We start from the raw sequence: 17484 nt of genomic DNA on the forward strand, positions 1-17484 counted from the left end.
TGGAGTAGTAGAGAGTGAGTAGTAGAGAGTAGTGGAGAGTGAGTAGTAGAGGGAGTAGTAGAGAGTATTAGAGAGTGAGTAGTAGAGAGCAAGTAGTAGAGTGTATAGTAGAGAGAGTAGTATAGAATAGTAGAGTTGTAGAGAGTGAGTAGTAGAATGAGTAGTAGAGAGTAGTAGAGAGAGAGTAGTAGAGGGTGAGTAGTGGAGAGTGAGTAGTAGAGAGTAGTAGAGAGCAAGTAGTAGAGAGTGAGTAGTAGATAGTGAATAGTAGAGAGTATTAGATAGTGAGTAGTAGAGAGACAGTAGTAGAGAGTGAGTAGTAGACAATAGTAGAGTGAGTAGTAGAGAGAGAGACGAGTAGAGAGGAGTAGAGAGTGAGTAGTAGAGTAGTAGGGAGTGAGTGGTGGAGAGTAATAGAGTGAGTATTAGAGAGTAGTATAGAGTGAGTAGTAGAGAGAGTAGTAGAGAGTAGTAGAGTAGTAGAGTATGAGTAGTAGAGAGTGAGTAGTAAAGAGTGAGTAGTAGAGAGAGTAGTAGAGAGTGAGTAGTAGAAGGTGAGAAGTAGAGAATAGCAGAGAGCGAGTAGTAGAGAGTGAGTAGTGGAGAGTGAGTATTAGAGAATGAGTAGTAGAGAGTGAGTAGTAGAGAGAGAGTAGCGGAGAGTGAGTAGTAGAGAGTAGTAGAGAGTGAGTACTAGAGTGAGTAGTAGAGAGTAGTAGAGAGTGAGTAGTAGAGAGCAAGTAGAAGAGAGTGTATAGTAGAGAGAGTAGTAGAGAATAGTAGAGTCGTAGAGAGTGAGTAGTAGAGTGACTAGTAGCGAGCAAGTAGTAGAGAGTAGTAGAGAGTAAGTAATAGAGAGTGAGTAGTAGAAAGTAAGTAGTAGAGAGTAGTAGAGAATGAGTAGTAAAGAGAGAGTAGTAGAGAGTGAGTAGTAGAGAGTAGTGGAGTAGTAGAGAGTGAGTAGTAGAGAGTAGTAGAGCATGAGTAGTAGAATGAGTAGTAGAGAGCAGTAGAGAGTGAGTACTAGAGTGAGTAGTAGAGAGTAGTAGAGAGTGAGTAGTAGAGAGCAAGTAGTAGAGAGTGAACAGTAGATAGAGTAGTAGAGAATAGTAGAGTCATAGAGAGTGAGTAGTAGAGTGAGTAGTAGAGAGTAGTAGAGAGCGAGTTGTAGAGGGTGAGTAGTGGAGAGTGAATAGTAGAGACTAGTAGAGAGCGAGTAGTAGAGAGTGAGTATTAGAGAGTGAGTAGTAGAGAGTAGTAGATAGTGAGTAGTAGAGAGAGAGTAGTAGAGAGTGAGTAGTAGAGACTAGTAGAGTGAGTAGTAGAGAGAGAGAGACGAGTAGAGAGGAGTAGAGAGTGAGTAGTAGAGTAGTAGAGAGTGAGTGGTAGAGAGTAATAGAGAGTAGTAGAGTGAGTAGTAGAGAGTAGTAGGGAGTGAGTAGTAGAGAGAGTAGTAGAGTAGTAGAGTTTGAGTATTAGAGAATGAGTAGTAGAGAGTGAGTAGTAGAGAGAGTAGTAGAGAGTGAGTAGTAGAGAGTGACTAGTAGAGAGTGTGTATTAGAGAGTGAGTATTAGAGAATGAGTAGTAGAGAGTGAGTAGTAGAGAGTGAGTAGTAGAAAGAGAGTAGTAGAGAGTGAGTAGTAGAGAGTAGTAGAGAGTGAGTACTAGAGTGAGTAGTAGAGAGTGTGTAGTAGAGAGCAAGTAGTAGAGAGTGTATAGTAGAGAGAGTAGTAGAGAATAGTAGAGTCGTAGAGAGTGAGTAGTAGAAAGTAGTAGAGAGCGAGTAGTAGAGAGTGAGTAGTGGAGAGTGAGTAGTAGAGAGTAGTAGAGAGCGAGTAGTTGAGAGTGAGTACTAGAGAGTGAGTAGTAGAGAGTAGTAGATAGTGAGTAGTAGAGAGAGAGTAGTAGAGAGTGAGTAGTAGACAGTAGTAGCCGGGTCTGGTGGCTCAATGGACTAATGCATCCACTGCAAGGCCCTGTGTTCGACCTCTTGGTCACAGGTTCAAATCCCGGCGGGTCCACCCAGCCTTTCATCTATTTGAGGTCGATAAAATGAGTACCATTGAGTTGAGTAACAATATACATCTGTTATTTCAGCCCCAAGATTCCCCGTTGCTGGGGTGAACGTGCGCTTTACAAATACACCTGTTATGTTATGTTATGTTATGTTATGTTATGTTATGTAGAGTGAGTAGTAGAGAGAGAGAGGAGTAAAGGGTAGTAGAGAGTGAGTAGTAGAGAGTGAGTGGTAGAGAGTAATATAGTGTAGTAGAGTGAGTAGTAGAGAGTAGTATAGAGTGAGTAGTAGAGAGAGTAGTAGAGAGTAGTAGAGTGTGAGTAGTAGAGAGTGAGTAGTAGAGAGTGAGTAGTAGAGAGAGTAGTAGAGAGAGAGTAGTAGAGAGTGAGAAGTAGAGAGTAGTGGAGAGTGAGTAGTAGAGAGTGAGTAGTGGAGAGTGAGTATTAGCGAGTGAGTAGTAGAGAGTGAGTAGTAGAGAGAGAGTAGTAGAGAGTGATTAGTAGAGAGTAGTAGAGAGTGAGTAGTAGAGTAGTAGAGGGTGAGTGGTAGAGAGTAGTAGAGTGAGTAGTAGATAGTAGTAGAGAGTGAGTAGTAGAGAGTGAGTAGTAGAGAGGAGTAGTAGAGAGTGAGTAGGAGAGAGTAATAGCGAGTGAGTAGTAGCAAGTGAGTAGTAGAGAGAGAGGAATAGTAGAGAGTAGTAGAGAGTGAGTAGTAGAGAGAAAGTAGTAGATAGTGAGTAGTAGAGAGTAGTAAAGAAGTAGAGAGTGAGTAGTAGAGTAGTAGGGAGTGAATAGTAGAGAGTAGTAGAGAGTGAGTAGCAGAGAGTGAATAGTAGAGAGAGTAGTAGAGAATAGTAGAGAGTGAGTAGTAGAGTAGTAGAGAGTAGTCAGTCAGTGTCAGTCGGTCAGTGTCAGTGTCAGTCAGTCAGTGTCATTCAGTCAGTCAGTCAGTGTCAGTCAATCAGTGTCAGTCAGTGTAGGTCAATCAGTGGCAGTCAGTGACATTCAGTCAGTGTCAGTCAATCAGTCTCCGTCAGTGTCAGTAAGTCAGTCGTTTCGTTTCATTTCGTTTCAAAATGCTTTATTCGGTTTGTATAGATACAACCATATAGCACATTCATAAATACAATTGAAGTCACTTTTGTAAAGAATGATGAAACTTGCTAAAACAATTGCATTAGTACAGGCAATCAAGATAAAATCTGAAAGAAAAAATAATCACTAAATGTGGTGTCAGTTTACACGTTTTGTGCAAGAAATGCCGGGAGGAATAAAAATAAGAGACCTATACAGGGCGAAAAGTGCAGTAGTATGTGCAAAATAAGCAAGGATTGGACATAGCATTTTAGCAGCGATCAGCAAATTAATGCAAAACATATCACATCAATGTACCATGGGATAATCACTTGTAGATAGCAGCCATTTTTAACGTTTGGTACAACATGCAAATAGGTAGTACTTAAACAAGAGACATATTCCAGGTCTAAAGTGCGGTAAAGTGTGCAAAATATGCAATAAAAAGGGAGGCGTTTATATTTAGCAGCAATTTTTAAAGTGTAGTGCAAAACTTGCTAAGTGGTGGTACCAGTCAAGGGGGGGTTTAGACTGAGCATAAAGTGCAATAGTGTGTGCAAATTATGCAAGAGATAACTAAAGTGCAATGTTTACAACTTCTCTCACGTATTTTAGCAGCAATTGTATACAATCAAAAAGAGGCCTGAACTGGGCATAAAGTGCAGTAGTATGTGCAAAAATATGCCAGAGTAACTAAAGTGCATTAACTATAAAAATCTGTTTACATATTTATCAACAAATATATACAGGAATTTTTAAAAAGGTATAAGTCCAGAGGGGTACAAGCCAAAGGAGCAGTTGATACAAGATCTAAAATCATGATAAAAACCAAAGGTCACGTATAAGAGAAATGCATAAGGTTTGACAGTAGCTCACAATTGATCATAGGTGTCTTTTCCAACGGAGATCATATGATAATTGATTTCCTGTGCCTAATACATTTAAGAATATAAGTGGCTACACGATAACATATGTTAGGGGACGACAGGTCAAACAGTAGTTGCATTGCAGCTCTTATATCATACGTACTGTATTCTAAAAATAATTGTTTTAAATAAAATTTTCTAAAACCAGTATAAAAGTTGCAACATAGTAAAAAGTGGCAGATACTCTGTTTCGATTTCCCATCGCATGGGCACGGGCAAGACCCCGGCTTCTTTATAGTAGGGAAGGCCACCAAATGGTGGACTATACCCAGCCTCAGGCGTGCCAAAACGAAACGATGGGAGTTTATACTGACGAATATAAGGTATGATGGGAATCCTGTATTTAAATTGTATTCCAGGTACAGTTTGAAGGTACTTTGTGTAATGTACCCCTTCATTCTAATCCGTCAGTCAGTCAGTATCAGTCAATCAGTGTCAGGCACTGTCAGTCAGTCAGTGTCACATATAGCAGCTCTGCTGACCTGGTTCTCTGGCTCTAAAGCAGCTCTGCTGACCTGGATCTCTGGTTCTAGAGCAGCTCTGCTGACCTAGTTCTTAGGCTATAGAGTAGCTCTGCTGACCTGGTTCTTTGGCTCTACAACAGCTCTGCTGACCTGGTTCTCTGGCTCCAAAGCAGCTCTGCTTACCTGGTTCTATGGCTCTAAAGCAGTTCTGCTGACCTGGTTCTCTTCCTTTAGAGCAGCTCTGCTGACCTGCTTCTCTACCTCTAAAGCAGCTCTACTGACCTGGTTCCTCTGGCTCTACAGCAGTTCTGCTGAGCTGGTTCTATGACTCTAGAGCAGCTCTGCTTACCTGTTTCTTAGTCTCCAGAGCAGCTCTGCTAACCTGGTTCTCTGGCTCTAAAGCAGCTCTGCTGACCTGGTTCTCTGGATCTAAAGCAGCTCTGCTGACCTGGTTCTATGGCTCTAGAGAAGCTCTGCTTACCTGGTTCTTAGGCTCTAGAGCAGCTCTGCTTACCAGGTTCTTAGGCTCTAGAGCAGGTCTGCTAACCTGGTTCTCTGGCTCTAAAGCAGCTCTGCTGACCTGGTTTTCTGGCTCTAAAGCAGCTCTGCCGACCTAGTTCTATGGCTCTAAAGAGGTTCTGCTAACCTGGTTCTCTTCCTCTAGAGCAGCTCTGCTGACCTGGTTCTCTACCTCTAAAGCAGCTCTACTGACCTGGTTTCTCTGGCTCTACAGCAGCTCTGCTGATCTGCTTCTCTGGCTCTAGAGAAGCTCTGCTTACCTGGTTCTAAGGCTCTAGAGCAGCTCTGCTGACCTGGTTCTCTGGCTCCAAAGCAGCTCTGCTGACCTGGTTCTATGGCTCTAAAGCAGCTCTGCTGACATTACTCTCTGGCTCAAGAGTAGCTCTGCTGACCTGGTTCTCTGGCTCTAAAGCAGCTCTGCTGACCGGGTTCTCTGGCTCTAAAGCAGCTCTGCTGACTTTGTTCTCCGGCTCAAGAGCAGGTCTGCTGACCTAGTTCTCTGGCTCTAAAGCAGCTCTGCTGATCTGGTTCTCTGGCTCTAAATCAGCTCTGTTAGCCTTGTTCTCTTGCTCTAAAGCAGCTCTGCTGACCTGGTTCTCTCTCTCTAAAGCAGCTCTGCTGACCTGGTTTCTCGAGCTCTAGAACAGCTCTGCTGACCTAGTTCTTAGGCTCTAGAGCAGCTCTGCTGACCTGGTTCTCTGGCTCTACAAAATCTCTTCTGACCTGGTTCTCTGGCTCTAAAGCAGCTCTGCTGACCCGGTAAGATGGCACTAAAGCAGATCTGCTGACTCGGTTCTCCGGCTCTTGAGCAGCTAGGCTGACCTGGTCCCTTGGCTCTAAAGCAGCTCTGCTGACCTTGTTCTCTCCTTCTAAAGCAGCTCTGCTGACCTGGTTCTCTCGCTCTAAAGCAGCTCCACTGACCTGGTTTCTCTGGCTCTACAGCAGCTCTGCTGACAAGGTTCTCTGGCTCTAAAGCAGCTCTGCTGACCTGGTTCTATGGCTCTAAAGTATATTTGCTGACCTGGTTCTGTGGCTCTAGAGCAGCTCTGCTGACCTGGTTCTCTGGCTCTAAAGTAGCTCTGCTGGCCTGGTTCTCTGGCTCTAAAGCAGATCTACTGACCTGGTTCCATGGCTCTAAAGCAGCTCTGCTGACCTGGTTCTCTGCCTCTAGAGCAGCTCTGCTGGCCTGGTTCTATGGCTCCGAAGCAGCTCTGCTAACCTGGTTCTCTGGCTCGAAAGCAGCTCTGGTGACCTGGTTCTCTTCCTCTAAAGCAGCTCTGCTGACCTGGTTCTCTGGCTCTAAAGCAGCTCTGCTGACCTGGTTCTCTCCCTCTATAGCAGCTCTGCTGGCCTGGTTCTCTGCCTCTAGAGCAGCTCGGCTGACCTGGTTCTCTGCCTCTAAAGCAGCTCTGCTGACCTGGTTCTATGGCTCTAAAGCAGCTCTGCTGACCTGGTTCTCTGGCTCTAGAGCAGCTCTGCTGACCTTGTTCTCTGGTTCTAAAGCAGCTCTGCTGACCTGGTTCTCTCCCTCTAAAGAGCTCTGCTGACCTGGTTCTCTTGCTCTAAAGCAGTTCTGCTGACCTGGTTCTCTCCCTCTAAAGCAGCTCTGCTTACCTGGTTTCTCTGCTCTACAGCAGCTCTGCTGGCCTGGTTCTCTGGCTCTTGAGCAGCTAGGCTGACCTGGTCCCTTGGCTCTAAAGCAGCTCAGCTGGCCTTATTCTCTCCCTCTAAAGCAGCTCTGCTGACCTGGTTTTCTCGCTCTAAAGCAGCTCTACTGACCTGGTTTCTCTGGCTCTCGAGCAGCTCTGCTGACCTGGTTCTCTGGCTGTAGAGCAGCTCTGCTGACCTGGTTCTCTGGCTCTAAAGCAGCTCTGCTGACCTGGTTCTATGGCTCTAAAGCATCTCTGCTGACCTGGTTCTCTGCCTCTAGAGCAGCTCTGATGGCCTGGTTCTATGTCTCTGAAGCAGCTCTGCTAACCTGGTTCTCTTCCTCTAAATCAGCTCTGCTGACCTGGTTCTCTGCCTCTAGAGTAGCTCTGTTGGCCTGGTTCTCTGGCTTTCAAGCAGCTCTGCTGACCTGGTTCTCTGGCTCTAGAGCAGCTCTGTCGACCTGGTTTTCTCACTCTAAATCAGCTCTACTGACCTGGTTTCTCTGGCTCTCGAGCAGCTCTGCTGACCTGGTTCTCTGGCTCTAGAGCAGCTCTGCTGACCTGGTTCTCTGGCTCTAAAGCAGCTCTGTTGACCTGGTTCTATGGCTCTAAAGCAGATCTGCTGACCTGGTTCTCTGGCTCTAGGGCAGCTCTGCTGACCTGGTTCTCTGGCTCTAAAGCAGCTCTGCTGACCTGGTGCTCAGGCTCTAAAGCAGCTCTACTGACCTGGTTCTATGGCTCTAAAGCATCTCTGCTGACCTGGTTCTCTGCCTCTAGAGCAGCTCTGATGGCCTGGTTCTATGGCTCTGAAGCAGCTCTGCTAACCTGGTTCTCTGGCTCGAAAGCAGCTCTAGTGACCTGGTTCTCTCCCTATAAAGCAGCTCTGCTGACCTGGTTTCTCTGGCTCTAGAACAGCTCTTCTGACCTGGTTCTCTGGCTCTAAAGCAGCTCTGCTGACCTGGTTCTCTCCCTCTATAGCAGTTCTGCTGGCCCGGTTCTCTGCCTCTAGAGCAGCTCGGCTGACCTGGTTCTCTGGCTCTAAAGCAGCTCTGCTGACCTGGTACTATGGCTCTAAAGCAGCTCTGCTGACCTGGTTTCTCTGCTCTACGGCAGCTCTGCTGACCTGATTTCTCTGCTCTGCAGCAGCTCTGCTGACCTAGTTCTCTGCCTCTAGAGCAGCTCTGCTGACCTGGCTCTCTGGTTCTAGAACGGCTCTTCTGATCTGCTTTTTAGGCTCTAGAGAAGCTCTGCTGACCTGGTTCTCTGGCTCTACAACGGCTCTGCTGACATGGTTCTCTGGCTCTAAAGCAGCTCTGCTGACCTGGTTCTATGGCTCTAAAGCAGCTCTGCTGGACTGGTTCTCTGGCTCTACATCAGCTCTGCTGACCTGGGTCTCTGGCTCTACATCAGCTCTGCTGACCTAGGTCTCTTGCTCTAAAGCAGCTCTGTCCACTCCTACAATCATCCTAGACAGAAGCATCTCCTTATCTAATCACTCTGCTGAAATATAATTGGTTATAAACGTATCCTGCTGTCAACTACTAGCACTCTCTGGCTCTAAAGCAGCTCTGCTGACCTGGTTCTCTGGCTCTAAAGCAGCTCTGTTGGCCTGGTTCTCTTGCTCTAAAGCAGCTCTGCTGACCTGATTCTCTCTCTCTAAAGCAGCTCTGCTGACCTGGTTTCTCGAGCTCTAGAACAGCTCTGCTGACCTAGTTCTTAGGCTCTAGAGCAGCTCTGCTGACATGGTTCTCTGGCTCTACAACATCTCTTCTGACCTGGTTCTCTGGCTCTAAAGCAGCTCTGCTGACCTGGTAATATGGCACTAAAGCAGATCTGCTGACCCGGTTCTCCGGCTCTTGAGCAGCTAGGCTGACCTGGTCCCTTGGCTCTAAAGCAGCTCTGCTGACCTTGTTCTCTCCTTCTAAAGCAGCTCTGCTGACCTGGTTCTCTCGCTCTAAAGCAGCTCCACTGACCTGGTATCTCTGGCTCTACAGCAGCTCTGCTGACAAGGTTCTCTGGCTCTAAAGCAGCTCTGCTGACCTGGTTCTATGGCTCTAAAGTATATTTGCTGACCTGGTTATCTGGCTCTAGAGCAGCTCTGCTGCCTGGTTCTCTGGCTCTAAAGTAGCTCTGCTGACCTGGTTCTCTGGCTCTAAAGCAGCTCTACTGACCTGGTTCTATGGCTCTAAAGCAGCTCTGCTGACCTGGTTCTCTGCCTCTAGAGCAGCTCTGCTGGCCTGGTTCTATGGCTCTGAAGCAGCTCTGCTAGCCTGGTTCTCTGGCTCGAAAGCAGCTCTGGTGACCTGGTTCTCTTCCTCTAAATCAGCTCTGCTGACATGGTGCTCTGCCTCTAGAGCAGCTCTGCTGGCCTGGTTCTATGGCTCTAAAGCAGCTCTGCTGACCTGGTTCTCTGGCTCTAGAGCAGCTCTGCTGACCTGGTTCTCTGGCCCTAAAGCAGCTCTGTTGAACTGGTTCTCTCCCTCTAAAGCAGCTCTGCTGACCTGGTTTCTCTGGCTCTAGAACAGCTCTTCTGACCTGGTTCTCTGGCTCTAAAGCAGCTCTGCTGACCTGGTTCTCTCCCTCTATAGCAGCTCTGCTGGCCTGGTTCTCTGCCTCTAGAGCAGATCGGCAGACCTGGTTCTCTGGCTCTAAAGCAGCTCTGCTGACCTGGTTCTATGGCTCTAAAGAAGCTCTGCTGACCTGGTTCTCTGGCTCTAGAGCAGCTCTGCTGACCTTGTTCTCTGGTTCTAAAGCAGCTCTGCTGATCTGTTTCTCTACCTCTAAAGAGCTCTGCTGACCTGGTTCTCTTGCTCTAAAGCAGTTCTGCTGACCTGGTTCTCTCCCTCTAAAGCAGCTCTGCTTACCTGGTTTCTCTGCTCTACAGCAGCTCTGCTGACCTGGTTCTCTGGCTCTTGAGCAGCTAGGCTGACCTGGTCCCTTGGCTCTAAAGCAGCTCTGCTGGCCTGATTCTCTCCCTCTAAAGCAGCTCTGCTGACCTGGTTTTCTCGCTCTAAAGCAGCTCTACTGACCTGGTTTCTCTGGCTCTCGAGCAGCTCTGCTGACCTGGTTCTCTGGCTGTAGAGCAGCTCTGCTGACCTGGTTCTCTGGCTCTAAAGCAGCTCTGCTGACCTGGTTCTATGGCTCTAAAGCAGATCTGCTGACCTGGTTCTCTGTCTCTAGAGCAGCTCTGCTGACCTGGTTCTCTGGCTCTAAAGCAGCTCTGCTGACCTGGTTCTCAGGCGCTAAAGCAGCTCTACTGACCTGGTTCTATGGCTCTAAAGCATCTCTACTGACCTGGTTCTCTGCCTCTAGAGCAGCTCTGATGGCCTGGTTCTATGGCTCTGAAGCAGCTCTGCTAACCTGGTTCTCTGGCTCGAAAGCAGCTCTGGTGACCTGGTTATCTTCCTCTAAATCAGCTCTGCTGACCTGGTTCTCTGCCTCTAGAGCAGCTCTGCTGGCCTGGTTCTCTGGCTCTAAAGCAGCTCTGCTGACCTGGTTCTCTGGCTCTAGAGCAGCTCTGTTTAGCTGGTACTATGACTCTAAAGCAGATCTGCTGACCTGGTTCTCTGGCTCTAGAGCAGCTCTGCTGACCTGGTTTTCTCGCTCTAAAGCAGCTCTACTGACCTGGTTTCTCTGGCTCTAGAGCAGCTCTGTTGACCTGGTTTTCTCGCTCTAAAGCAGCTCTACTGACCTGGTTTCTCTGGCTCTTGAGCAGCTCTGCTGACCTGGTTCTCTGGCTCTAGAGCAGCTCTGCTGACCTGGTTCTCTGGCTCTAAAGCAGCTCTGCTAACCTGGTTCTATGGCTCTAAAGCAGATCTGCTGACCTGGTTCTCTGGCTCTAGAGCAGCTCTGCTGACCTGGTTCTCTGGCTCTAAAGCAGCTCTGCTGACCTGGTTATCAGGCTCTAAAGCAGCTCTACTGACCTGGTTCTATGGCTCTAAAGCATCTCTGCTGACCTGGTTCTCTGCCTCTAGAGCAGCTCTGATGGCCTGGTTCTATGGCTCTGAAGCAGCTCTGCTAACCTGGTTCTCTGGCTCGAAAGCAGCTCTGGTGACCTGGTTCTCTCCCTATAAAGCAGCTCTGCTGACCTGGTTTCTCTGGCTCTAGAACAGCTCTTCTTACCTGGTTTTCTGGCTCTAAAGCAGCTCTGCTGACCTGGTTCTCTCCCTCTATAGCAGCTCTGCTGGCCTGGTTCTCTGCCTCTAGAGCAGATCGGCTGACCTGGTTCTCTGGCTCTAAAGCAGCTCTGCTAACCTGGTTCTATGGCTCTAAAGCAGCTCTGCTGACCTGGTTCTCTGGCTCTAGAGCAGATCTGCTGACCTTGTTCTCTGGTTCTAAAGCAGCTCTGCTGATATGGTTCTCTCCCTCTAAAGAGCTCTGCTGACCTGGTTCTCTTGCTCTAAAGCAGTTCTGCTGACCTGGTTCTCTCCCTCTAAAGCAGCTCTGCTTACCTGGTTTCTCTGCTCTACAGCAGATCTGCTGACCTGGTTCTCTGGCTCTTGAGCAGCTAGGCTGACCTGGTCCGTGGCTCTAAAGCAGCTCTGCTGGCCTTATTCTCTCCCTCTAAAGCAGCTCTGCTGACCTGGTTAAATCGCTCTAAAGTAGCTCTACTGACCTGGTTTCTCTGGCTCTCGAGCAGCTCTGCTGACCTGGTTCTCTGGCTGTAGAGCAGTTCTGCTGACCTGGTTCTCTGGCTCTAAAGCAGCTCTGCTGACCTGGTTCTATGGCTCTAAAGCAGATCTGCTGACCTGGTTCTCTGGCTCTAGAGCAGCTCTGCTGACCTGTTTCTCTGGCTCCAAAGCAGCTCTGCTGACCTGGTTCTCAGGCTCTAAAGCAGCTCTACTGACCTGGTTCTATGACTCTAAAGCATCTCTGCTGACCTGGTTCTCTGCCTCTAGAGCAGCTCTGATGGCCTGGTTCTATGGCTCTGAAGCAGCTCTGCTAACCTGGTTCCCTGGCTCGAAAGCAGCTCTGGTGACCTGGTTCTCTTCCTCTAAATCAGCTCTGTTGACCTGGTTCTATGCCTCTAGAGCAGCTCTGCTGGCCTGGTTCTCTGGCTCTAAAGCAGCTCTGCTGACCTGGTTCTCTGGCTCTAAAGCAGCTCTGCTGACCTGGTTCTCTCCCTCTATAGCAGCTCTGCTGGCCTGGTTCTCTGCCTCTAGAGCAGATCAGCTGACCTGGTTCTCTGGCTCTAAAGCAGCTCTGCTGACCTGGTTCTATGGCTCTAAAGCAGCTCTGCTGACCTGGTTCTCTGGCTCTAGAGCAGCTCTGCTGACCTTGTTCTCTGGTTCTAAAGCAGCTCTGCTGATCTGGTTCTCTCCCTCTAAAGAGCTCTGCTGACCTGGTTCTCTTGCTCTAAAGCAGTTCTGCTGACCTGGTTCTCTCCCTCTAAAGCAGCTCTGCTTACCTGGTTTCTCTGCTCTACAGCAGCTCTGCTGACCTGGTTCTCTGGCTCTTGAGCAGCTAGGCTGACCTGGTCCCTTGGCTCTAAAGCAGCTCTGCTGGCCTTATTCTCTCCCTCTAAAGCAGCTGTGCTGACCTGGTTTTCTGGCTCTAAAGCAGCTCTACTGACCGGGTTTCTCAGGCTCTCGAGCAGCTCTGCTGACCTGGTTCTCTGGCTGTAGAGCAGCTCGGCTGACCTGGTTCTCTGGCTCTAAAGCAGCTCTGCTGACCTGGTTCTATGGCTCTAAAGCAGATCTGCTGACCTGGTTCTCTGGCTCTAGAGCAGCTCTGCTGACCTGGTTAAATCGCTCTAAAGTAGCTCTACTGACCTGGTTTCTCTGGCTCTCGAGCAGCTCTGCTGACCTGGTTCTCTGGCTGTAGAGCAGTTCTGCTGACCTGGTTCTCTGGCTCTAAAGCAGCTCTGCTGACCTGGTTCTATGGCTCTAAAGCAGATCTGCTGACCTGGTTCTCTGGCTCTAGAGCAGCTCTGCTGACCTGTTTCTCTGGCTCCAAAGCAGCTCTGCTGACCTGGTTCTCAGGCTCTAAAGCAGCTCTACTGACCTGGTTCTATGACTCTAAAGCATCTCTGCTGACCTGGTTCTCTGCCTCTAGAGCAGCTCTGATGGCCTGGTTCTATGGCTCTGAAGCAGCTCTGCTAACCTGGTTCCCTGGCTCGAAAGCAGCTCTGGTGACCTGGTTCTCTTCCTCTAAATCAGCTCTGTTGACCTGGTTCTATGCCTCTAGAGCAGCTCTGCTGGCCTGGTTCTCTGGCTCTAAAGCAGCTCTGCTGACCTGGTTCTCTGGCTCTAAAGCAGCTCTGCTGACCTGGTTCTCTCCCTCTATAGCAGCTCTGCTGGCCTGGTTCTCTGCCTCTAGAGCAGATCAGCTGACCTGGTTCTCTGGCTCTAAAGCAGCTCTGCTGACCTGGTTCTATGGCTCTAAAGCAGCTCTGCTGACCTGGTTCTCTGGCTCTAGAGCAGCTCTGCTGACCTTGTTCTCTGGTTCTAAAGCAGCTCTGCTGATCTGGTTCTCTCCCTCTAAAGAGCTCTGCTGACCTGGTTCTCTTGCTCTAAAGCAGTTCTGCTGACCTGGTTCTCTCCCTCTAAAGCAGCTCTGCTTACCTGGTTTCTCTGCTCTACAGCAGCTCTGCTGACCTGGTTCTCTGGCTCTTGAGCAGCTAGGCTGACCTGGTCCCTTGGCTCTAAAGCAGCTCTGCTGGCCTTATTCTCTCCCTCTAAAGCAGCTGTGCTGACCTGGTTTTCTGGCTCTAAAGCAGCTCTACTGACCGGGTTTCTCAGGCTCTCGAGCAGCTCTGCTGACCTGGTTCTCTGGCTGTAGAGCAGCTCGGCTGACCTGGTTCTCTGGCTCTAAAGCAGCTCTGCTGACCTGGTTCTATGGCTCTAAAGCAGATCTGCTGACCTGGTTCTCTGGCTCTAGAGCAGCTCTGCTGACCTGGTTCTTTGGCTCTAAAGCAGCTCTGCTGACCTGGTTCTCAGGCTCTAAAGCAGCTCTACTGACCTGGTTCTATGGCTCTAAAGCATCTCTGCTGACCTGGTTCTCTGCCTCTAGAGCAGCTCTGATGGCCTGGTTCTATGGCTCTGAAGCAGCTCTGCTAACCTGGTTCTCTGGCTCGAAAGCAGCTCTGGTGACCTGGTTCTCTTCCTCTAAATCAGCTCTGCTGACCTGGTTCTCTGCCTCTAGGGCAGCTCTGCTGGCCTGGTTCTCTGGCTCTAAAGCAGCTCTGCTGACCTGGTTCTCTGGCTCTAGAGCAGCTCTGTTGAGCTGGTACTATGGCTCTAATGCAGATCTGCTGACCTGGTTCTCTGCCTCTAGAGCAGCTCTGCTGACCTGGTTCTCTGGCTCTAAAGCAGCTCTGTTGACCTGGTTTTCTCGCTCTAAAGCAGCTCTACTGACCTGGTTTCTCTGGCTCTCGAGCAGCTCTGCTGACCTGGTTCTCTGGCTCTAGAGCAGCTCTGCTGACCTGGTTCTCTGGCTCTAAAGCAGCTCTGCTAACCTGGTTCTATGGCTCTAAAGCAGATCTGCTGACCTGGTTCTCTGGCTCTAGAGCAGCTCTGCTGACCTGGTTCTCTGGCTCTAAAGCAGCTCTGATGACCTGGTTATCAGGCTCTAAAGCAGCTCTACTGACCTGGTTCTATGGCTCTAAAGCATCTCTGCTGACTTGGTTCTCTGCCTCTAGAGCAGCTCTGATGGCCTGGTTCTATGGCTCTGAAGCAGCTCTGCTAACCTGGTTCTCTGGCTCGAAAGCAGCTCTGGTGACCTGGTTCTCTCCCTATAAAGCAGCTCTGCTGACCTGGTTTCTCTGGCTCTAGAACAGCTCTTCTGACCTGGTTCTCTGGCTCTAAAGCAGCTCTGCTGACCTGGTTCTCTCCCTCTATAGCAGCTCTGCTGGCCTGGTTCTCTGCCTCTAGAGCAGATCGGCTGACCTGGTTCTCTGGCTCTAAAGCAGCTCTGCTGACCTGGTTCTATGGCTCTAAAGCAGCTCTGCTGACCTGGTTCTCTGGCTCTAGAGCAGCTCTGCTGACCTTGTTCTCTGGTTCTAAAGCAGCTCTGCTGATATGGTTCTCTCCCTCTAAAGAGCTCTGCTGACCTGGTTCTCTTGCTCTAAAGCAGTTCTGCTGACCTGGTTCTCTCCCTCTAAAGCAGCTCTGCTTACCTGGTTTCTCTGCTCTACAGCAGATCTGCTGACCTGGTTCTCTGGCTCTTGAGCAGCTAGGCTGACCTGGTCCCTTGGCTCTAAAGCAGCTCTGCTGGCCTTATTCTCTCCCTCTAAAGCAGCTCTGCTGAGATGGTTTAATAGCTCTAAAGCAGCTCTACTGACCTGGTTTCTCTGGCTCTCGAGCAGCTCTGCTGACCTGGTTCTCTGGCTGTAGAGCAGTTCTGCTGACCTGGTTCTCTGGCTCTAAAGCAGCTCTGCTGACCTGGTTCTATGGCTCTAAAGCAGATCTGCTGACCTGGTTCTCTGGCTCTAGAGCAGCTCTGCTGACCTGGTTCTCTGGCTCCAAAGCAGCTCTGCTGACCTGGTTCTCAGGCTCTAAAGCAGCTCTACTGACCTGGTTCTATGGCTCTAATGCATCTCTGCTGACCTGGTTCTCTGCCTCTAGAGCAGCTCTGATGGCCTGGTTCTATGGCTCTGAAGCAGCTCTGCTAACCTGGTTCCCTGGCTCGAAAGCAGCTCTGGTGACCTGGTTCTCTTCCTCTAAATCAGCTCTGCTGACTTGGTTCTATGCCTCTAGAGCAGCTCTGCTGGCCTGGTTCTCTGGCTCTAAAGCAGCTCTGCTGACCTGGTTCTCTGGCTCTAGAGCAGCTCTGCTGACCTGGTTCTCTGGCTCTAAAGCAGCTCTGTTGACCTGGTACTATGGCTCTAAAGCAGATCTGCTGACCTGGTTCTCTGGCTCTAGAGCAGCTCTGCTGATCTGGTTCTCTGGCTCTAAAGCAGCTCTGTTGACCTGGTTTTCTCGCTCTAAAGCAGCTCTACTGACCTGGTTTTTCTGGCTCTCGAGCAGCTCTGCTGACCTGGTTCTCTGGCTCTAGAGCAGCTCTGCTGACCTGGTTCTCTGGCTCTAAAGCAGCTCTGCTAACCTGGTTCTATGGCTCTAAAGCAGATCTGCTGACCTGGTTCTCTGGCTCTAGAGCAGCTCTGCTGACCTGGTTCTCTGGCTCTAAAGCAGCTCTTCTGACCTGGTTATCAGGCTCTAAAGCATCTCTACTGACCTGGTTCTATGGCTCTAAAGCATCTCTGCTGACCTGGTTCTCTGCCTCTAGAGCAGCTCTGATGGCCTGGTTCTATGGCTCTGAAGCAGCTCTGCTAACCAGGTTCTCTGGCTCGAAAGCAGCTCTGGTGACCTGGTTCTCTCCATATAAAGCAGCTCTGCTGACCTGGTTTCTCTGGCTCTAGAACAGCTCTTCTGACCTGGTTCTCTGGCTCTAAAGCAGCTCTGCTGACCTGGTTCTCTCCCTCTATAGCAGCTCTGCTGGCCCGGTTCTCTGCCTCTAGAGCAGCTCGGCTGACCTGGTTCTCTGACTCTAAAGCAGCTCTGCTGACCTGGTACTATGGCTCTAAAGCAGCTCTGCTGACCTGGTTTCTCTGCTCTACAGCAGCTCTGCTGACCTGGTTTCTCTGCTCTGCAGTAGCTCTGCTGACCTGGTTCTCTGCCTCTAGAGCAGCTCTGCTGACCTGGCTCTCTGGTTCTAGAGCGGCTCTTCTGACCTGCTTTTTAGGCTCTAGAGAAGCTCTGCTGACCTGGTTCTCTGGCTCTACAACAGCTCTGCTGACCTGGTTCTCTGGCTCTAAAGCAGCTCTGCTGACCTGGTTTCTCTGTCTTTATAGCAGCTCTGCTGACCTGGTTCTCTGGCTCTAAAGCAGCTCTGCTGGCCTGGTTCTCTGGCTCTATATCGGCTCTGCTGACCTGGGTCTCTGGCTCTACATCAGCTCTGCTGACCTAGGTCTCTTGCTCTAAAGCAGCTCTATCCACTCCTACAATCATCCTAGACAGAAGCATCTCCTTATCTAATCACTCTGCTGAAATATAATTGGTTATAAACGTATCCTGCTGTCAACTACTAGCACTCTAAGAACCCAGTCACTGTCTATGCACTTGCAGAATGACTCTGGTATTGAGATAAGCAGTGGTCCAGTCACATTTGCACAATACATGTGGCCCCTTAACCCCTTGCAGACTACTGAGTCAGTTCTGCAAAAGTCCAGGTAATAGTCATGCTTGTCTGGAATCACACTGTGAGTCTGTGTTCACTCCTACAATCATCCTGACAGAAGCATGCCCTTATCTAATCCCTCTGTTGAAATATAAATCCTTATAAACTTATCCTGCTGTAAACTACTAGCACTCTAGGAACATATGCACTGTCTATCCACTTGCAGAATGACTCAGGCATTGAGACAAGCAGTGTTACAGACAAATATGCACAATGTATGCAGTCCCTTAAACCCTTGCAGACTACTGAGTCAGTCCTGCAAAAGTCCAGGTAATAGTCATGCTTGTCTGGAATCCCACTGTGAGTCTTTGTCCACTCCTACAATCATCCTGACTGAAGCATGTCCTTATCTAATCACTCTGCTGAAACATAAGCGCTTATAAACTTATCCTGCTGTCAACTACTAGCACTCTAGAAACTCGGTCACTTTCTATGCACTTGCAGAATGACTCAGGTATTGAGACAAGCAGTGGTACAGTCAAATGTGCACAATGTATGCAGTCCCTTAACCCATTTCAAACTAATGAGTGAGTCCTGCAAAAGTCCAGGTAATAGTCATGCTTGTCTGGAATCACACTGTTAGTCTGTGGCCACTCCTACAATCATCCTTCAGAAGCATGTCCTTATCTAGTCACTCTGCTGAAACATAAGTCCTTAAA

This window comes from Lissotriton vulgaris, chromosome 6 (assembly GCF_964263255.1).
Source record: "Lissotriton vulgaris chromosome 6, aLisVul1.2, whole genome shotgun sequence".
In the NCBI taxonomy this organism is placed as follows: Eukaryota; Metazoa; Chordata; class Amphibia; order Caudata; family Salamandridae; genus Lissotriton; species Lissotriton vulgaris.